Source organism: Artemia franciscana, chromosome 14 (genome assembly GCF_032884065.1).
Source record: "Artemia franciscana chromosome 14, ASM3288406v1, whole genome shotgun sequence".
NCBI classification, from domain to species: Eukaryota; Metazoa; Arthropoda; class Branchiopoda; order Anostraca; family Artemiidae; genus Artemia; species Artemia franciscana.
Window position 1 is genome coordinate 31,689,723 of NC_088876.1, and position 17,915 is coordinate 31,707,637.

At 34.9% G+C, this 17,915-nt stretch overlaps 1 long non-coding RNA gene across 1 annotated transcript; it reads left to right on the plus strand.

Moving 5' to 3' along the window:
* Nucleotides 1-17,915, plus strand: LOC136035582 (uncharacterized). The gene is made up of 3 exons (XR_010619472.1): nt 1-120; nt 13,217-13,356; nt 17,895-17,915. It is a non-coding gene; the product is annotated as an uncharacterized LOC136035582 (long non-coding RNA).

Below are 17,915 nucleotides of genomic sequence, written 5' to 3' on the forward strand. Positions count from 1 at the left end.
CTCTGGTCGGATATTTCCTCCATCACCATCATCAAGTTTTCCGACATTTTGTGCTAGCACTTGCCCTGCTGTTTCAGCCAGCCTTTTGGCTGGCTGAGACTAGTAAAATAGATAAAATTGGTAAGTATAAAGCTCTTTGTACCTTGTATAGATGTATAGTCGACTTTTTTTAATTGAATACTAGGCTGACAAAAACTGCAGACCTTTGGTGTGTATGATTAGCCTATATTAGCAGGGGTCAGGCTCCACCCCATTAATGTGCAAATATATACCCTGCATTGCGTACTGAGTCCAAATTCATTGTTCTCGATCAAGTAAAACAGAAGGCTTATTGGTAAATATGGGAAAGTCTATATGTCTTACTTTAACATAAAGATTATAGGATACCACTTCATGCTTTTTTTTTGTTATTTGCAAATTTGGCTGTTTAGTTTACATTTTGTTTTAAGCACTTTATATAATCTTGAAATTAATAAATTTCTCTTCAGTTTTTTGGTCCCTAGATGGGTTAAATCATTGGCATCAAACTTTCAAACTTATTGTTTTATTATAGATTCATTTTTAAGGTGTAATAAGCAATAAGGTAAAATTCTAGTTTAGTGACTTCTTGCTATCTTAGAAAGGGGTTAGGTTGGGAAGGTAAAATTGTATTTAATTGACTTCTTGCTATCTCAGAAAGGGTTTAGGTTAAGAAAATGAAACTTTCAGGGATGAATCTACAGATTAAAGTTTATACTGGGAAGCTATTTTGAAGCAACTACCTCCACTCCTCCCTCTAGAGGGTCCTGACCTTTGTAAATATGTGTGTTATAAAATTAAAACCCTGCAAAATATATCTTCTGCTTATTTGAAGTACAACAAAATTATTTCAGGTTCATGACTTTGCTCAATTCCTTTTTATATAAGGTTTGAAAGATATGCAAATAAATTTCCTAAATTTTGAAAAATAAACATTGATATGGCTCCAAATTCTACTCAAATAACAGGAATTGCATTTTCATAACTAAAGGCAGAGAAAAAGCGACTAGTAACTGAAAATTAAGGTAAAATGGTGTTTTGTCAAAATTTCAATTGGTATAGACCTGTCATGTAGGCAAATTTCAGGGCCCTCTAGTGGGAGAAGGAGTGGAGGTGGGTACCTTAAAACACCTTCCCAGGACATAATTTAGATTGTAGACCTATCCATGAAAGTTTCATTTTCCTAACCTAAACTCTTTCCAAGATAGCAAGAAGTCAATTAACTAGAGTCTTGCCAAATGAAACTTTCAGGGATGGGTTTAAAGGCCATATTATGTCCCAGGAAAGTATTCTGAACTACCTAACTCCACTCTTTTTCCCTCTAGAGGGTCCTAATCTTTGATGACCTTTAAAAATATATGTGTTATAAAAGTGAAACCTTGCAAAATAGATCTTCTGCTTGAATGAAGTACAACAAAATTGTTTTCAGCTTCACATTGCTCAATCCCATTTATAAGGTTTTAAAGAAATGCTAATACATTTCCTAATACACCAGCTCCAACTCAATAGAAATGTTAGAACAGATCTTACAATCCCCTTCTTATAGATGCTCTGATAACAAGCATGTAGGAAGCATATCCCTCTCTCAAAGTTCGTTTTTGGGACCTTTTAGACTTATGACTTTGGTGCCACCTATCTCGGTCAACATGATATAGATTAATCCTGCTTGCTCTTCTATTAGACGTCCTAATAGCACAAATCTAAGGGCCTCCTTTCCTTGCAGAGGGCAAATTGTGCCCTCTGAGATTGGACAATCTCTTCTTGTAAATGCACTGATGGCAAGATCTAAATCCAGATCCTGTCATTGTCAACCCATGATTCACATTGAAAATTGTAAAAGTTAATGAAATCAAAAATATGAACAATCCCCCAAAATTAGGATGCCAGGATTTCGTCATCAACTCTCACGGAATTATTTTATGAAGACTAGAAGAGGTGGATATTATCTATCTTAAGCCACCGGGGGGATAATCCTCTATTCATTGCAACCCCAACACAATCCCTAAGGTGTTGAACTCAAAAACTAGGACAGTTGCACCTAGTTTTAGTTTTTGCTTCATAGTGAGGAAATCTGTTTTTGTTCTTAGGGTCTACTAGGAACCAGAAGCTGTTCTTGAGGAGGGGCAAAAGGGGCACTAATCTTCGTGTTATAAATGTTAAGTTTGTTAAAATTTTGTATTTTTTTAGGAGGAATACAAATTTTGTATTTTGAGAAGGAATTTTTCTGTTTCGTTTCAAGATATCCAAATTGAAAAAAAAAAGATTTAATCTCTATCTCTTACCATTTTAAGCTATACTAATTTCCAATAAGGGAAGGATCATTCACCCTGATTTCGAGATGCTTCTTCAAACTCGTCAGTGTTATTTTTTGAACGTTATGTTTTAAATTATATGTTTTCTGGGAAGTAAATTTATCCAGAAGAGGTATTGGAAATCTCCTTTTCAAAAGTTACGATTCTTTAAACTTAGAAAATTAACTTAGAAACCATTTAAAACTGTTAAAAAGGCTCAGTATTACTACAATTTTCAAATATTTAGAACTTTCTGTTGGAGTATTTTTCTATTGAAAACTAAGTTTCGTGTTTCATGCAGAACTAACATTTTATGGGGTTTAACCGTTTGAAATATTTAAATTTGCAGATAGAGCTCGTGGTAAGAGCAGGTGCTTTCCTTCTTACCCGAAAAAACAATAATAAAAAAAAAAATGATTAAGAAACTACCAATAACTGTTCCTGTCAATCACAAAAATCTGAAAAGCAAAACATTTGATCATTTTTCTTTCTATTTGGTCTCATGCTATATTTTTTTATTGCTGGTATTTGTAATTTCTCGGCATGTGACATCAGCTCTTCTATCCTTGTAAAATAAGAGCCATGAGCATCAATTTTCCTTTCTTTAAAATAAGTCTCGTCCTCTCATCTCCCTCCCTGAAATATTTGAAATAGGGATGTTTGATACCCCCTAATCTGCCTTGCCGCGTCTTCCATATGCCAGTGAATATTTTTCTTTTAGAAACAACTGCTTCGTAATTAAAGTATAAAACCCGATAAAAATTTCAGTTCTCATATCTTTTGTAAAACATACCACTCTTTTCAGCCATCGGAGCTGATTTGTCTTTTGTATTTGGATGCTACATAAGTTAGCTTCAGATTGGTTTTAAAGTGGATTTTTAAAGCTTTATTTGAAGATCACAACTAGTTTTGAAAGCTATTAGCAAAGTCCACATTTATAAATCACATAATTGATTAAACTAACAAAAGAAATAATTAAATAGTAATATTAAAACTTAAAATGAACAGAAAGTATTCCGGAAACGAAAGGGATCTTCATTTGGACAGGTCAAAAACAGAAAAAAAAAGTTTTCGTTTTTAATTTTCTCAACAATTCCTTTTCCCTTAGCAAGAATTCGATTGTAGGTTTGTTTTCTGTTTTATCTGACGGGTATTTGTAAGTTAAGTTTAACCTGACCTATGAATAAGACTTGAAATATGAATTCAGGCATGATCATTTAGTGAAGATTTGTATTCCGTCTTCACCAGAGATGGATTCAAGATCTCGTAGGGAGGGGAAATTTGGATGAACTTTTTTTCTTTATTTTTCTCGAGAGATCAGTTAAATTGAATTTTGAAAGGGATTTTAGGAATATATTCAAGTAGAAGTGTTATTATTTTAAATTTGATTTCTATTAAATTATGTTTGTTTTTTCTTTGAATTGCTTGGAACCAAGTCACGAACGGACAAGAACGGTAGTTAGGGCATGCTGGACACTGCCTTTTTGTGAAGTTTTTACCCAGCAAAGCTTGGTCCCCTGATATTAAAACGTAAGACGAGGAGAAATAATTTCCTATAATGATTAGAACTTAAAACGTTTCCTGAATAACGAATAGCTAGTCAACCTTCGTTTTTTGTTGTTTCTTTTTACTGAAAAACCAGGCAAAGAAGAGAGTGAGTGTTTATTGCTAAAATTATTATTTTTGTACACAAAATGAGCTATGTCATAATATACCCTGGGACTGTTTATTCTTATATAAGTTTTTTTTATCATTATTATTATTATTTTGCGCTACCTTCGGTTTTATCGTTTATGGAATCCCAAGTCATTTAATATATGGAGCCCAGAATTATGATACTGTTTATCAGCTTATGCACTTATTGGGGATGCCAATTGGAGGAGAAATTTCATCCCTAGTGTTTGAAAAATACTTTTCTTTATTTATCTTCAGAAAAAACGCTAAATCAAGAAAAATAAGAGGACATTTTTTTTCTTGTTTGAATGTGGTTATGGGGGATACACATTTCCAAAACAGGGGGGGGGGATTTGCTGTTCACCATTGAGTTGTCTAAAATTCACTTCATCAAGAGAAGCTTGTTCCCTGGTATTGTAACGAGGTGTAAATGAGAGTGAAATCTGTACCCAAGCCAATGAGAGGTTCAATTTACCGCTTGAAACCACCATTTCTTTTGGTTAAAGTTACGCTTATATAGTTGAGTACGCTGTAACCAAGTGTATTTCAATGCTCAAAATAGATACGCCTGAACTGGATAAGAAATATAGAACCTTTTTTTGCTTTTTAGATCGGACTATAATTGCCCGTATTGAAGAGATAATTGAAAAACTGGTGAAAATACCCGAGGTTCTAGCTAATATACAGACAATCCTGTTTCCTGCCTTAGTTCAACTACTTCAAGTTCAATCAAGTACAAATGGAAATTTAAAAGGTACGTGAATTGCTTTTTTCTTTCTCTTTCTCTCTTTCTTCCTCTTTTTTTTTAATATATTAAAAAGGCTTGTTATAATATCATTCGCTGATAAATTCAGCTATGGTTTTTTCTCCTCTTTTTCTAAAAATGAATTAATGGTGCATTCTATCGTACATATTTTTTTTAAATTAACTCTTTTGTTAACATCGTCATAAAAAGATTTTTCAATTCATTTTATTCTGAAAATCAAAGAAAAACATTTGTGGATCTAAATGTATGATACTATTGTAGAGAAGCTTAACTAAAGATTTATATTCTTTAAATTCTTTCAAATATGGTAGTGAATATGGTGATATACCATAGTGAAATATGGTATGAAAGTATTTATAGGGGAGTCAAGGGGCTTGGACTCCCAAAATTCCCAAATAAACTTTTTTTAAGAGTTTAATGTCTTGTTCTCAGCAGTCCCCTTGATTTTTTGTTTGATAGTTCGATAATATTTTGGAAGTAATGCACTCCAATAAAATTTCTCTTTTTATAGATCTTTTATATCTGTCTAGGTCTAGATTCTTCACTTTTAAGATATTTCTCACTATCTTAGCCAAGAATTGTCATTCTTTCGGTAACTCCGTCCCTTTGCTCGAGTCTCTGACAAGTCTTATTTCATATTTATGGTGATTACATTTGATCAGGTTGCAAGCTGCGTAAGCTTCGTTGCTTGTATTTGACTTGACAAGAATCAATGTTATTATTAAAAAAAAAAAACGTGCAATATATATTGTAAGGTATTTTAATGGTGAAACAAAACTGTCAACAATCTCTTTGTTATTTTTTTAAGCATTGCGTGCAGTTGGTGAAGATGGTGCTTTTACTCCTACCGTTCCAGTTGTTAAGTCAAGGGTAGTACTTATTTGGCTAATCTCGTTCCTTGCAAAATTAATCCAATCAAGGGGATCATTGATGAATGGCCATTATTATCGCAACTTTATGTATCATTTTCCTTTTTTCACGTTTTTAAACACCCGGTAAAGATTGAACATTAAGGATGAAACAGATTAGCCCTATTGCATTAACGCTCGTTGCGATCAGTTTTCTATAGGGTGTAGGTTTATAAACATTGTCAACTACGTTAGCCAACATGAAGAGAGAGAGAGAGAGAGAGAGAGAGAGAGAGAGAGAGAGAGAGAGAGAGAGAGAGAGAGAGAGAGAGGGGGGGGGGAGAGGGAGAGAGAGAAAGAGATAAAGAAAGAGATAAAGATTATTTCCTTTGTAGCTTTATGAAATGAATCTACTGATTTTCCAACTGGTCTGTTTTCCTCAAATTCTAAACTCAGAGTTTTTTTTTATTCGTCTGTTTTTATGACGATCATCGAATAGAAGAGAGTTTTTTACGTTTTGACAGTACAAATGACTTGACTGGCCTAGATCTTGCAAAGTGGATTATTAAACTCTGCTTAGAGGTTGGATTAGACACGAACAAGCTGGTTGGAATTAGCTTTAATGAAGGTAGTAGCATGTCTGGTTTAAACAATAGCATTGCAGACAGTTGAATGTGTTGGGACAGCTGCCTTACTACCAAGACGCCAACGTTGGTGATTCTCCTCTTCAGACACTTCTCTTTTTACAAAGACTTTGTCTCTTCGACATATCTAGGGCAGCTATGTAAAGAACTGGATATGAAATTTCTTAACTACTAAGGTACAGCATTTCAAATCCAATTTCTGTTCCCTCGTTTTATTGTTGATGTTGTATTAGCTGAGCTTGTGACAGAGCTAATAAATATGAGCAGTTCTGTTCCTTCTAGACTAGCCTCCTTGCGGAGCTAACTGTCTAGCAAGACAAATAGAGATCTTTAGGCGAATCTCATCATCCCAATAAAGCTTCTGAAACTCTTGGTGCTCGCAACTACAACTTTTTTCTAACTGTATATTCACTCTTGATTTACAACAGACTGTAACTAAGGAGCAACTTGGCTCAATAGTAGTGGCGGATCCAAGTGAGGGGGAGCGGGGCGCGCGCACCCCTCAAGAGGCTGTGGATTTGTGGTTGGGAACGTTTGTTCTGGTTTGGGTTGGGACGAAAGTTATTTTCTTGTAATTGGTTTTAATAAGTTTTTAATTATGAAGATTGCTTCTTTTTGCAAACAAATTTGAAACAAGGTTTTATTCACTTTGTGCGGGCTTTGTTAGATTTTACTAATATTGCATACCGCCAAAAAGTATTTAATTAAATTTAGGTTTATCAAGGGAATCCGTGCGTATCAAACAGTTCGTGGTAACGAACTGTAGGAAGGAGCGACCCGGCTCAATAGTAACAGAAACTCTAAAAAATGGAATTATGAAGATTGCTTCTTTTTGAAAACAAGTTTGAAACAAGGTTTTAGTCACTTTGTTCGGGCTTTGTTAGATTTTACTAATATTGCATACCGCCAAAAAGTATTTAATTAAATTTAGGTTTATCAAGGAAACCCGTGCGTATCAAACAGTTCGTGGTAACAAACTGTAGTAAGGAGCGACCCGGCTCAATAGTAAAAGAAACTAAAAAATGGAATTTTGATACCAATAGTTACATCAGAAGAATCGCATTTTAATGCTGATTTTAAATATACAAGTTTCATCAAAGAAGTTTCATCAAGATCAGTTATACCCATCAAAAGTTACGAGCCTGAGAAAATTTGCCTCAGTTTAGAAAATAGGGGGAAACATCCCCTAAAAGTCATACAATCTTAACGAAAATCACACCATCAGATTCAGCGTATCAGAGAACCTTGTTGTAGAAGTTCCAAGCTCCTATCTACAAAAATGTGGAATTTCGCATTTTTTGCCAGAAGACAGATCACGGATGCGTGTTTATTTGTTTTCTTGTTTTTTTGTTTGTTTTTTTCCCAGGGGTGATCGTATCGACTGAGTGGTCCTAGAATCTTGCGAGAGGGCTCATTCTAACGGAAATTAAAAGTTCTAGTGTTCTTTTTAAGTGGCCAAAAAAATTCGGGGGCACCTAGGCCCCCTCCCACGCTCATATTTTCCCCAAAGTCACCAGATCAAACTTCTGAGATAGCCATTTTATTCACCATAGTCGGAAAATCTAATAACTATGTCTTTAGGGACGACTTACTCCACCGCAGTCCCCGTGGGAGGGGCTGCAAGCTGAAAACTTTGACCTGTGTTTACATATAGTAATGGTTACTGGGAAGTGTACAGACGTTTTCAGGGGGATTTTTTTGGTTTAGGGGGGAGAGTTGAGGGGGTGGGGTTACGTGGGAGGATATTTCCATGGAGAGACTTCTCATGGTAAAAGAGAATTTCAATGAAGGGGGCGCAGGATTTTCTAGCTTTATTTGAAAAAACAATGAAAAATAAATATGATAAGTTTTTTCTACTGAAAGTAAGGAGCAGCATTAAAACTTTAAACGAACAAAAATTATTACGCATATGAGGGGTTTACCTCCTCGTTATACCTCACTCTTTCCGCTAAAGTATTTTTAGTAATTTCAACTATTTATTCAATTCATTCAAATAAAAAAAAAAAAAAATATAACACCAATAATAATAAAGATCCTGGAAGCGAGCTTGTTGAGGACCATAACCACAAAAACTTGAAAATGAAGAAAAGAGAAAAAATAAAGCAAAAAAAACATGGGTAATTAAAGGAAATTGAATAAGAATTTAGAGAGTTATAATATCAAAATTTTAGTACATTGTTATACAGCGTGCGAAAACTTGTGGATAGCTCGACACTGGAGGGTATTATATTCCATTGAAGTATAGATTTATAAATGGGGGATCGCTGGGCGGAACTAGAGACACACTTGGGGACAATGAAGGAACGGTTGGATGAACGGAGACAGAGGCCTTCAGAATTATTAATATTAAAATAAGATAATAATTGAGGAGGAAGATTTTTATGGTGAGCGGAGTATGCAAGGTATAGATTTAATTTTTGATGATTTGTTCAAAAGGTATAATACCAAAATCGGAGTACAAGTCCTGGGTGGGATATAGTCGGGGCAGCCGAAAAACTGCTTTGATGGCACGGTTTTCGGCAGATTTTAATTTATTGGTAACTGAAGGAAAAGTGTTGCCCCAAACAGATCCACAGTATGAGATATATGGGTAAATAAAAGAGTAATAAATGGTGATAAGGATACAGAAGAAAATAATTCGCACGATTAATCATACTTACCTGTCGCAAAATTATGGCTATGATGTAGGACACATTTGTTGCAAATGATAGGGAGGAGTCTATGTGGACACCAAGAAACTTAGCAACTTCGACCTGCGGGAGGAGATTGGTAGAATATTTTAGGCCAAGTGCTTGCTGAGCTTCATTTTTTTTTTGTAAGGGGTTCGAAATAATACAACCTGACTTTTCTTGATGTTAATGGTCATGCAGTTAACTAGACACCACTCCTGTATTCTATTCAGAAGGGTTTGAGTAGAGGCGACGACGGATGGTAAATTAGGACCGGTGATGAAAAAGTTGCTATCGTCAGCAAAAAGTACTGGGTGCACTGATGGACTCAGGTCCGTAACCAAATCATTAATATAAAGGAGAAAAAGTATTGGACCAAGAACAGAGCCCTGTGGGACGCCCCTCCGGACAGGTAGAGGATGTGAAGTCACCCCGCCCAGACTCACACTCTGAAATCTACCAGAGAGATAAGAGCCAAACCATGAGAAAGGAACTCCACTAATCCCTAAGTTGTTAAGTTTACTTAATAAAACACTGTTATCAACCATATCAAAGGCCTTAGAAAAATTCAGAAATAAGCCCAATACAGTATTTTTAAGGTCAAGTTGGGAACGTATAAACTTTGTGGCATCGATTAGTGCATGAGCAGTTGAAAATTTGGAACGGAAACTATATTGATGAGGAGAAATCAACGAATCTGAAGAATGAATCCCAAATAAAAAGGGAGAAAGACGTCGGAATTTAATTCTCTCGAGCACTTTAGATATAACTGGGAGAAGTGAGATTGGACGATAATTACTTATCTCAGACGGATCGCCTTTTTTATGAATCGGGATAACAATTGCTGATTTAAATATTTCTGGGAAGACTCCATTGATCATAAGACAGGTTTGCTATGTGCACAATGGGTTCACAAACATAGGAAGATACTTTCCTAAGAAGCTTATTACTTATGCAAAAGAAGTCAGGTGTACTACTATTAGAGAGACATTTGATAACTTGAAGCACCTCTTTACGATCAGTTGGAGAGAAAACATGGATCCAGGATTCTTGCTAGGTTGTACTGACTGGGAGAAGGAACAGGAGTTAGCATTTGGAATATTAGTGAAATAATTATTAAAAGCATCCGGTACTGAACTTGGGTCAATTAATCTGCCACTGATGTCCTTAAGATTAAGAGTTACAGATCTTGAATTCCTTTTTTTGAAAGAATTTCATTTATCGTGGACCAAATTTTTTGAAGTTCCCTTTGTAATGAGAGATTTTTGATTAATAATAATTTTTTTTTGCTTCCCGGACAAGTTTGGTATATAAGTTTTAGCATTTTTTATAATTAGTCAGGTCAGTAACGTTACTGGTTTTGCAAGCTAACTTATATAGGTCATTATTTCGGTATGAAGAGATTATCAGGCTATTAGACATCCAGGGTTGTATATGGGTAGTTTTTCGGTTTGATTTACGAACTGGAAAGGTTGAACTGATAAGCTCACTCAGTCCCTGTGTAAAACCATTTGTGGCTGAGCCTTGGACCAGTCGAAGGATTTCAAACGATCTGTTCCAGACACTTGTATAGGCTATAAAAAAAATAAAAGAAAAAGGCTGGTAATATTAGTCTTAAGTTTTCCCTGTTGGAAAATACAACAGCAACTTGTTTCAAGAAACAATTAACCTACCATTGTTTTTAATTTATCAAATTGCTTTTAAGGGAAGAAGCCCATGTTGCCTAGACCCTATTTGTTTTTTAAGACATGGGGCTGTCATAATATTCTGGTGGGGGGGGAATTTAAGACCCATATTAGCAGCTCATTGTTTTATTTCAGCTTTATTTAGCCTATGCTGCTAATATTGGTTGCAAGTGCTCCAAACAAAATTAGACAATAACATCCACTAGTCTCATGAAACCAAGTGTCTTTAAAAACTTTCAAAATACCATCAGTGCATGGCAATGGCTTGGAACTTTTTTTGACCCCTTATCTCTTAGTAGTACCCCTATTCTTACATCTTTTTCACAACTCATTTGGGGACAGTCTACTTGTCAGCTGAGTGTTTGGCATATAATACACATTGTACATACCATTTTAAGGATTTTTAATAGCCTAGTTGCTTTTGTAATTTTATAGATTTATCTTCTAAGTAGTTCTAACTGTAAACTAGTACCCAAATCTCTAATTGAAAAATCACCCTTGGGGAATTCTGACTGCTTGTCATAATTTTCAGTTCTGGTCATGGTCCTCATTTTTAATGCTCTTCAGCAGTTTTAAATGGTATAGCTAAAGGCACCATTCATAGACTAACTGCCATCAATTTCTTTAGAAATGATGTGCCATTTCTTATATTAAATCTTGTCACGCTTTATGTTAGCAATTGTAAATTATTAATTAAAGCTGCTCCAGCTTCTGATCCGTGATCTGTCCATATTGACCATGACATTCTTGGAAATTTGGCTGCTACATAGCTCCTTGCCTGCAATATTAGGGAATAGTATGTGCTTGATTTTGGCAAACATAATCAACACTGGCAGCCTTTAAGGTGATCTTCTTTTTGCAGTATCTGAAGAAAAAGCTCTCAGACTAAATATTAGGAACAGATTGAATTTCAGCATCCATGCCAAAACTATGTTGCCATCTTCTCATGAAACTGTAAAATGTATTGGTCTGATTGCAACAATATTGGCCTACGAAAGTCTGTCTTTCTGCAAACATATCAAATATCTTTAAATATCAAATATCAAATTCTTTCTCGTTCACGCCATTTTTTCACAAAATTTTGTTAATCCCAAATCAAAAAACTCACAAGTACAAAAATTTCTTCCTCCCTAAGGAAAATAATAAAATCTGCTCTTAAAATCTACTCTTAACAAAAAATGGCATTTTTCACTAAGAGTAAATTTTCTCTTATATCAACAACAAATCCAATGGCAAAATAAGATTTTCCCTATACTTTCTGAGATACGACCTTGTCTCAACAGAAAAAAAAAAGATTTCATGGAATTACTGTTACTAAAACCTTGAATAGATATGTTAAAATTGCAAAGAGTGGAAACTGGCCCTATTGTTGACAGAAAAACGCCAATGCCGTCTAGTTTTTAGCAATACTTGTCATTTTTAAAGGCATAGGGGGGGGGGGGGCCGAGTTGCCATCCAATCTTTTTGGTTACTCAAGAAGGGCACTAGAACGTTTAATTTCCTTTTGAATGAGCTCTCCTCTGATGTTCTATGACCAATGGGTCAATACAATAAAAAAACAAAACAAAAAAAAACACACTCATCTGTGATCTTTCTTCAGGCAAAAAACAAAAATTCTACGTTTTTGCTGATACGAGCTTGAAACCTCTGCAGTATAATTCTCTGATATGCTGAATCTGGTGTCATTTTCATTAAGATTCTATGATTTTTAGGGTGTATTTTCCCTTTTTCGAAAATTGGACAAATTTTCTCTTGTTCGTAACCTTTGATGGATAGGTCTAAACTTAATGAAACTTATAAATATATTTAACTTATCAGAGACTTATATTTGAAATCAGATTAGTCAATTCTTTGAATATATCTATTGATGTCAAAATTCTGTTATTTAGAGTTTCGGTTACTATTGAACCGGGTTGCTCCTTACTTACAATGTTTGTTACCATGAACTGTTTGATAATAAAATAACAAGGTGCTTTTAAACATTTTATCTTCCTACAAACTTTTTAGATATTGTATATAAATTTTGCTAATGTTTTACTTCCCCCTTCTGTTGTTAAAGAACCTTGAGATGAGTTGCATCAGTTTTTTTTAGCCTTCTGTTATTTATTCAAGACTTCTAATATCAAGTTGTGCTTCACAACATTTGTCTTCTGTTCCATTTTCCTTTGAACTGATGTTACCTATTTTTTCTCTTTCAATACAAATTGTTACAATGAGTCAAATATTTTAACTGTAATTTTATCAAATTTTCATTCCTTTTATGTTGCTTTTTTAATCGATTAGCCAGTATTTAATAATGACATTTTTGGGTCTACTTTGTCTATATTTTTAGAAGTGTCCTGCCAGGCTGACCATTTGCTTTTTATGGCATTTGGTATAAACCAAGTGACATATAGCAATCACAAATTCTGTCAGTCCCGGTTTTGCTACTTTAGGCACTTCCAGGTAAGCTAGGACGATGAAATTTGGTAGGCTTATCAGGGACCAGACCAGATTAAATTAGGAATAGTCGTTTTCCCGATTTGACCATCTGGGGGAAAAATAGAAAAATTGAAGCATTTTTAACTTATGAATGGTTGATTAGATCTTAATGAAATTTGATTCACCCTTCTTTTTTTTAGAGAAGAAGCAATACAGAAATCAGGACAACCGACAACATCGACATATGCCATCGACAAAGAAAACAGCATTTATGAAAAAGCAGAGACAAAAGAAGACTATCTTAGATTTTTAGCTAGACTACCTCTGCATATTGATATAAGTAAGTCCTTTAATGAGTTATCGATTTAAGTAAAACCAAGTTCATAAAGTAATTCATGCACCGAAAATAATACTAGTAATTTTTTCAAGTTTTTAAGTGAATTCTTCAAGTGAATTAAGTAAATAATGGCTCCTAAATGACAAAGGCCGTAGAATAAATAGTTGAAATTACTAAAAATACTTTAGCGTAAAGAGTGAGGTATTGTGGAGGAGACAAGCCCCTTATATATGTGATAATTTCTGTTCATTTAAAGTTCTAATGCTGCTCCTTACTTCCAGCTGAAATTCCTCCTTGGAAAAAGCCTCCCTTTGTAACCCCCTTCCCTCGCCCCCCCCCCTCCTTGACGCAAAAAAGTCCCCCTAATAACGTCTGTGCAATTCCCAATAACCATTACTATTTGTAAGCAATGGTCAAAGTTTGTAACTTACAGCGCTTTCTGCCGGGGACTGCAGGGGATTAAGTCATCCTGAAAGACTTAATTATTAGGTTTTTTGACTATTCTGAACAAAATGGCTATCTCAAAATTTTGATCCGGTGACTTTGGGAAAAATGAGCTTGGAAGTCGGCCTAGGTTCCTCCAATTTTTTGGTCACTTAAAAAGGGCACTATAACTTACAATTTCCTTCAGAATAAGCCTCATCACGACATTCTAGGACCAATGGGTGGATCCGATCACCCCTGGGAAGAAAAAACAACAAAACACAAATAAACACGCATCTGTGATCTGTCTTCTGGCAAAAAAATACAAAATTCCACATTTTTATAGATAGAAGATTGAAAAATCTACAGTAGGGTTTTCTGATGGTGTGATTTTCATTAATATTCTATGACTTTTAGGGGGCGTTTCCCCCTATTTTCTAGAATGAGCCAAATTTTCTAAGGCTCATAACTTTTGATGGGTAAGACTAAAATTAATGAAATTTATATAATTAAAATAGAGTCTCGGTTTGAGCCGGGTGGCTCCTTACTACAGTTCCTTACCACGAACCGTTTGAAATGCATACGAGTTATCTGAGACATTTTGATAATAAAATTAAATGTCGTTACCAATCCCTGCAGTCAGCTCAAAATCATTAGTGCTCAAGCAAAGCCCATAGATGCTTTAGAAGAGGACATCCCCCCTCCCCCCAGACCATCCTTTGCCCCTTCCACCATTCTGATGTTCAGAAGTCACATTAGAATAAGTATGAAAGAAAAAATGCTTGGAAAAGTTCCACTGGCACTTCTCACCCTTATTACTAATTTGTTATGGCCTCGTGGCTTGAGACAGCCTTTTAACATTAATTATTTCTTAGCAAATGTATGTGTGAGACAAATCAAAAGAACAAAAGGGCATTGGGATCAATTTATTTAATCAATAATACATTTAATTATTATGCATTTCATCTTAAAAGAAAATCAGACTCAAACCAAATTACAGAAAGATTTATTACTTTCCAAGATTATAACAAATGCAGACTTGTCTTTATACAATTTCCTACGCCTTAAAATATGTTTAGAGAAGGAGTAGAGATAATCAAAAATCATCCTGCCTACATGAATTACACGTTTTGATTTTATACCAGCCAGGTAAAATGTATTTTTTTCTTAAAAGGACAATTCTTACCCTGAAACTTAAATCCCTTATATATTCAGACATTAAAAAAAAAAAATTAACTATCAAGTTGTTAAATTGACCCTCTTTCTTTTTATTGTCCTATTCAATTCAATAAAATGAAAAGGTTAAAAAAAATTTCGTCGCCAGATAATTTAATCCAACAGTGTGAAAAAAAAAAACTGAAAGCAAAAAGTGACTTGGGCCACTATTCACAACAAGCTAAAATGGAATTCCCATGATAATTACTACACCGACAGTATTGGCTTCTTATGCTGATTATAAATATATATAATTCTTTCGGTTTATCGTTACCCACCCAAAACCAAAAATCTGAGAAAATTTACCTGATTTTTGAAAGAGGGAAATACCTCAAAACAAGCAAGTGATTTTATTTTGAAATTTCGCTTTTTTCCAGAAAAAATATCGTCGACACATGTTTATTTGTTTTCTATTTTTCATGGGGTGATTGTATCAAACCGAAGGTCCAAGATAAATGGGAGGGAACTCACTCAAAACATAGATTTAAAGGTCTTTTTTAAGTGACCATACAGATTGAGCCAAAGAAAAGTCTTTTTTTTTGCCATTTTATCCAAACTAAGATTTAACCTCAAAGAGGACAAATTTGCAATCCATTTGAAATTCTGGGAAGTTATTTGATTTAACAGTATCAGAAACTATATTTTAGGCTTCCCAGTTGCAAAAGAAGTAATGCCACGCGGTGGCAGTACTAGATCCAACCAAGTTGATTCACGCTACGTTTGGTTATTTGTAATTACGTATCAACTATAATAAAGGGGGGGGGGGTTGAGTCATGGTTTTAGTGGGGATAGGATAGATTCAAACTGCTTACTCTTCATGAGGCTTCAAACAATTCTTGAAAGAGGTGGGGGAGAGAAAGAATCAATTAAAATGTTTCTTTATATAGCTAAATTTTAATACAAAATTATTTAATATCATAATTAAATACAAAATTATTTAAAATCAGCATCAAAATGCAATTCTTTTGATGTAGCTATTGGTATGAAAATTCCAGTTTTTAAAGCTTTGGTTAATATTGAGTTGGGTCGCTCTTTACTGCAGTTTGTTACCACGAACTGTTTGATGAACATGGGCGTGTAAAAGGACTCTATCGTTAGTATATGTTTAGAGATTGATTAACCCCAGAGATATAGTCGAAACATTGAACGGCTTTAAGCATCCATACTTTAAGCGATGGGCATAGGCTAAAAATTCTCAGAAATTCAGACAGAAATTCTCAGTATTTCGTTCAGGGGAAATATTTCTGATTACAGTGGCTTCATACCTGAGATTACATAAAAAAACTAGTTTTTTTAACTGAAAGTAAGGAGCGACATTAAAACTTAAAACGAACAGAAATTACTCCGTATATGAAATGGATTGTCCCCTCCGCAATCCCTCGCTCTTTACGCTAAAGCTTTTAATTGTTTTAAAAAGCAGAATTGTGGCAAAGAGTCAAACTTTAGCGTAAAGAGCGAGGGATTGCGGAGGGGACAATCCATTTCATATACGGAGTAATTTCTGTTCGTTTTAAGTCAGATCTTAATGAAATTTGATGTTTGGAAGGATATCGTGTCTCAGAGCTGTTATTTTAAATCCCGACCGGATCTGGTGACATTGGGGGGAGTTGGGAGGGGGAAACCTAAAATCTTGGAAAACACTTAGAGTGGAGGGATCGGGATGAAACCTGGTGGAAAAAATAAGCACAAGTCCTAGATACATGATTGACATAACCGGAACGGATCCGCTCTCTTTGGGGTAGTTGGGGGGGGGGGGGGGGGTAATTCTGAAAAATTAGAAAAAATGAGGTATTTTTAACTTACGAACGGGTGATCGGATCTCAATGAAATTTGATATTTAGAAGGATATCGTGTCTCAAAGCTCTTATTTTAAATCCCGACCGGATCTGGTGACATTGGGGGAGTTTGGGGTGGGGGAACCTAAAATCATGGAAAACGCTTAGATTGGAGGGATCGGGATGAAACTTGGTGGGAAAAATAAGCAGAAGTCTTAGATACGCAATTTACATAATTGGAACGGATCCGCTCTATCGGGGGGGGGGGTTAATTCTAAAAATTAGAAAAATGATGTATTTTTAACTTACGAAGGAGTGATCGGATCTTCATGAAACTTCATATTTAGAAGGACCTCGTAACTCAGATCTCTTATTTTAAATCTCAACCTGATCCAACGTCATGGGGGGGTAGTTGGGGGGGGGGCGGAAATCTTAGGAAATACTTAAAGCGGAGAGATTAGGATGAAACTAGATGGGAAGAATAAAAAGCTGTCTAAGATACGTGACTGACATAACCAGACCGGATCTGCTCTCTTTGGTGGAGTTGGGGGGGGGGGTAATTTGGAAAAATGAGGTATTTGTAACTTACGAAAGGGTGACCAGATCCTAATGAAATTTGATATTTAGAAGGATCTTGTGATATTATATATATATATATATATTTATTGTATAATATATTAGTTCTTCATCACTTTTCGATGGTTTTATCTCCGTGGGGCTCTTAGAAAATGTAAATTTTTTAAATCACACCTTATCTACCCATGAAAGTTTTTGCCCAGAAAATTTCTTTTCCGCCAAAAACTAATCCATGCTACCCCGCCCCTCCTTGGGTAGTGATCATTTTCACATTTAGCATTTATCTTGTATTGACTAATTCAGTTTTAAGGAACACATTTGTATCTGTGCTTTTCCTATATCACTAAATGTTCCAGGAAAGTCTAAAAGGATTTGTTAATAGTAAGCATAATTACATGTGAAGAAAAAAGGTTTTCTTCATATGGTCTTGAGGTTTTCGCTCTTGTAATGTATTTAGCCAGTATTCAAAATTTATCCTTTTATGAATTTTTTAGTTCGGAAATATTTATTGTCTATTGTCTGCAAATGATTGACTTTTCTTTTCTTTTCTAGATAATGAAGTAGCTGGACAGT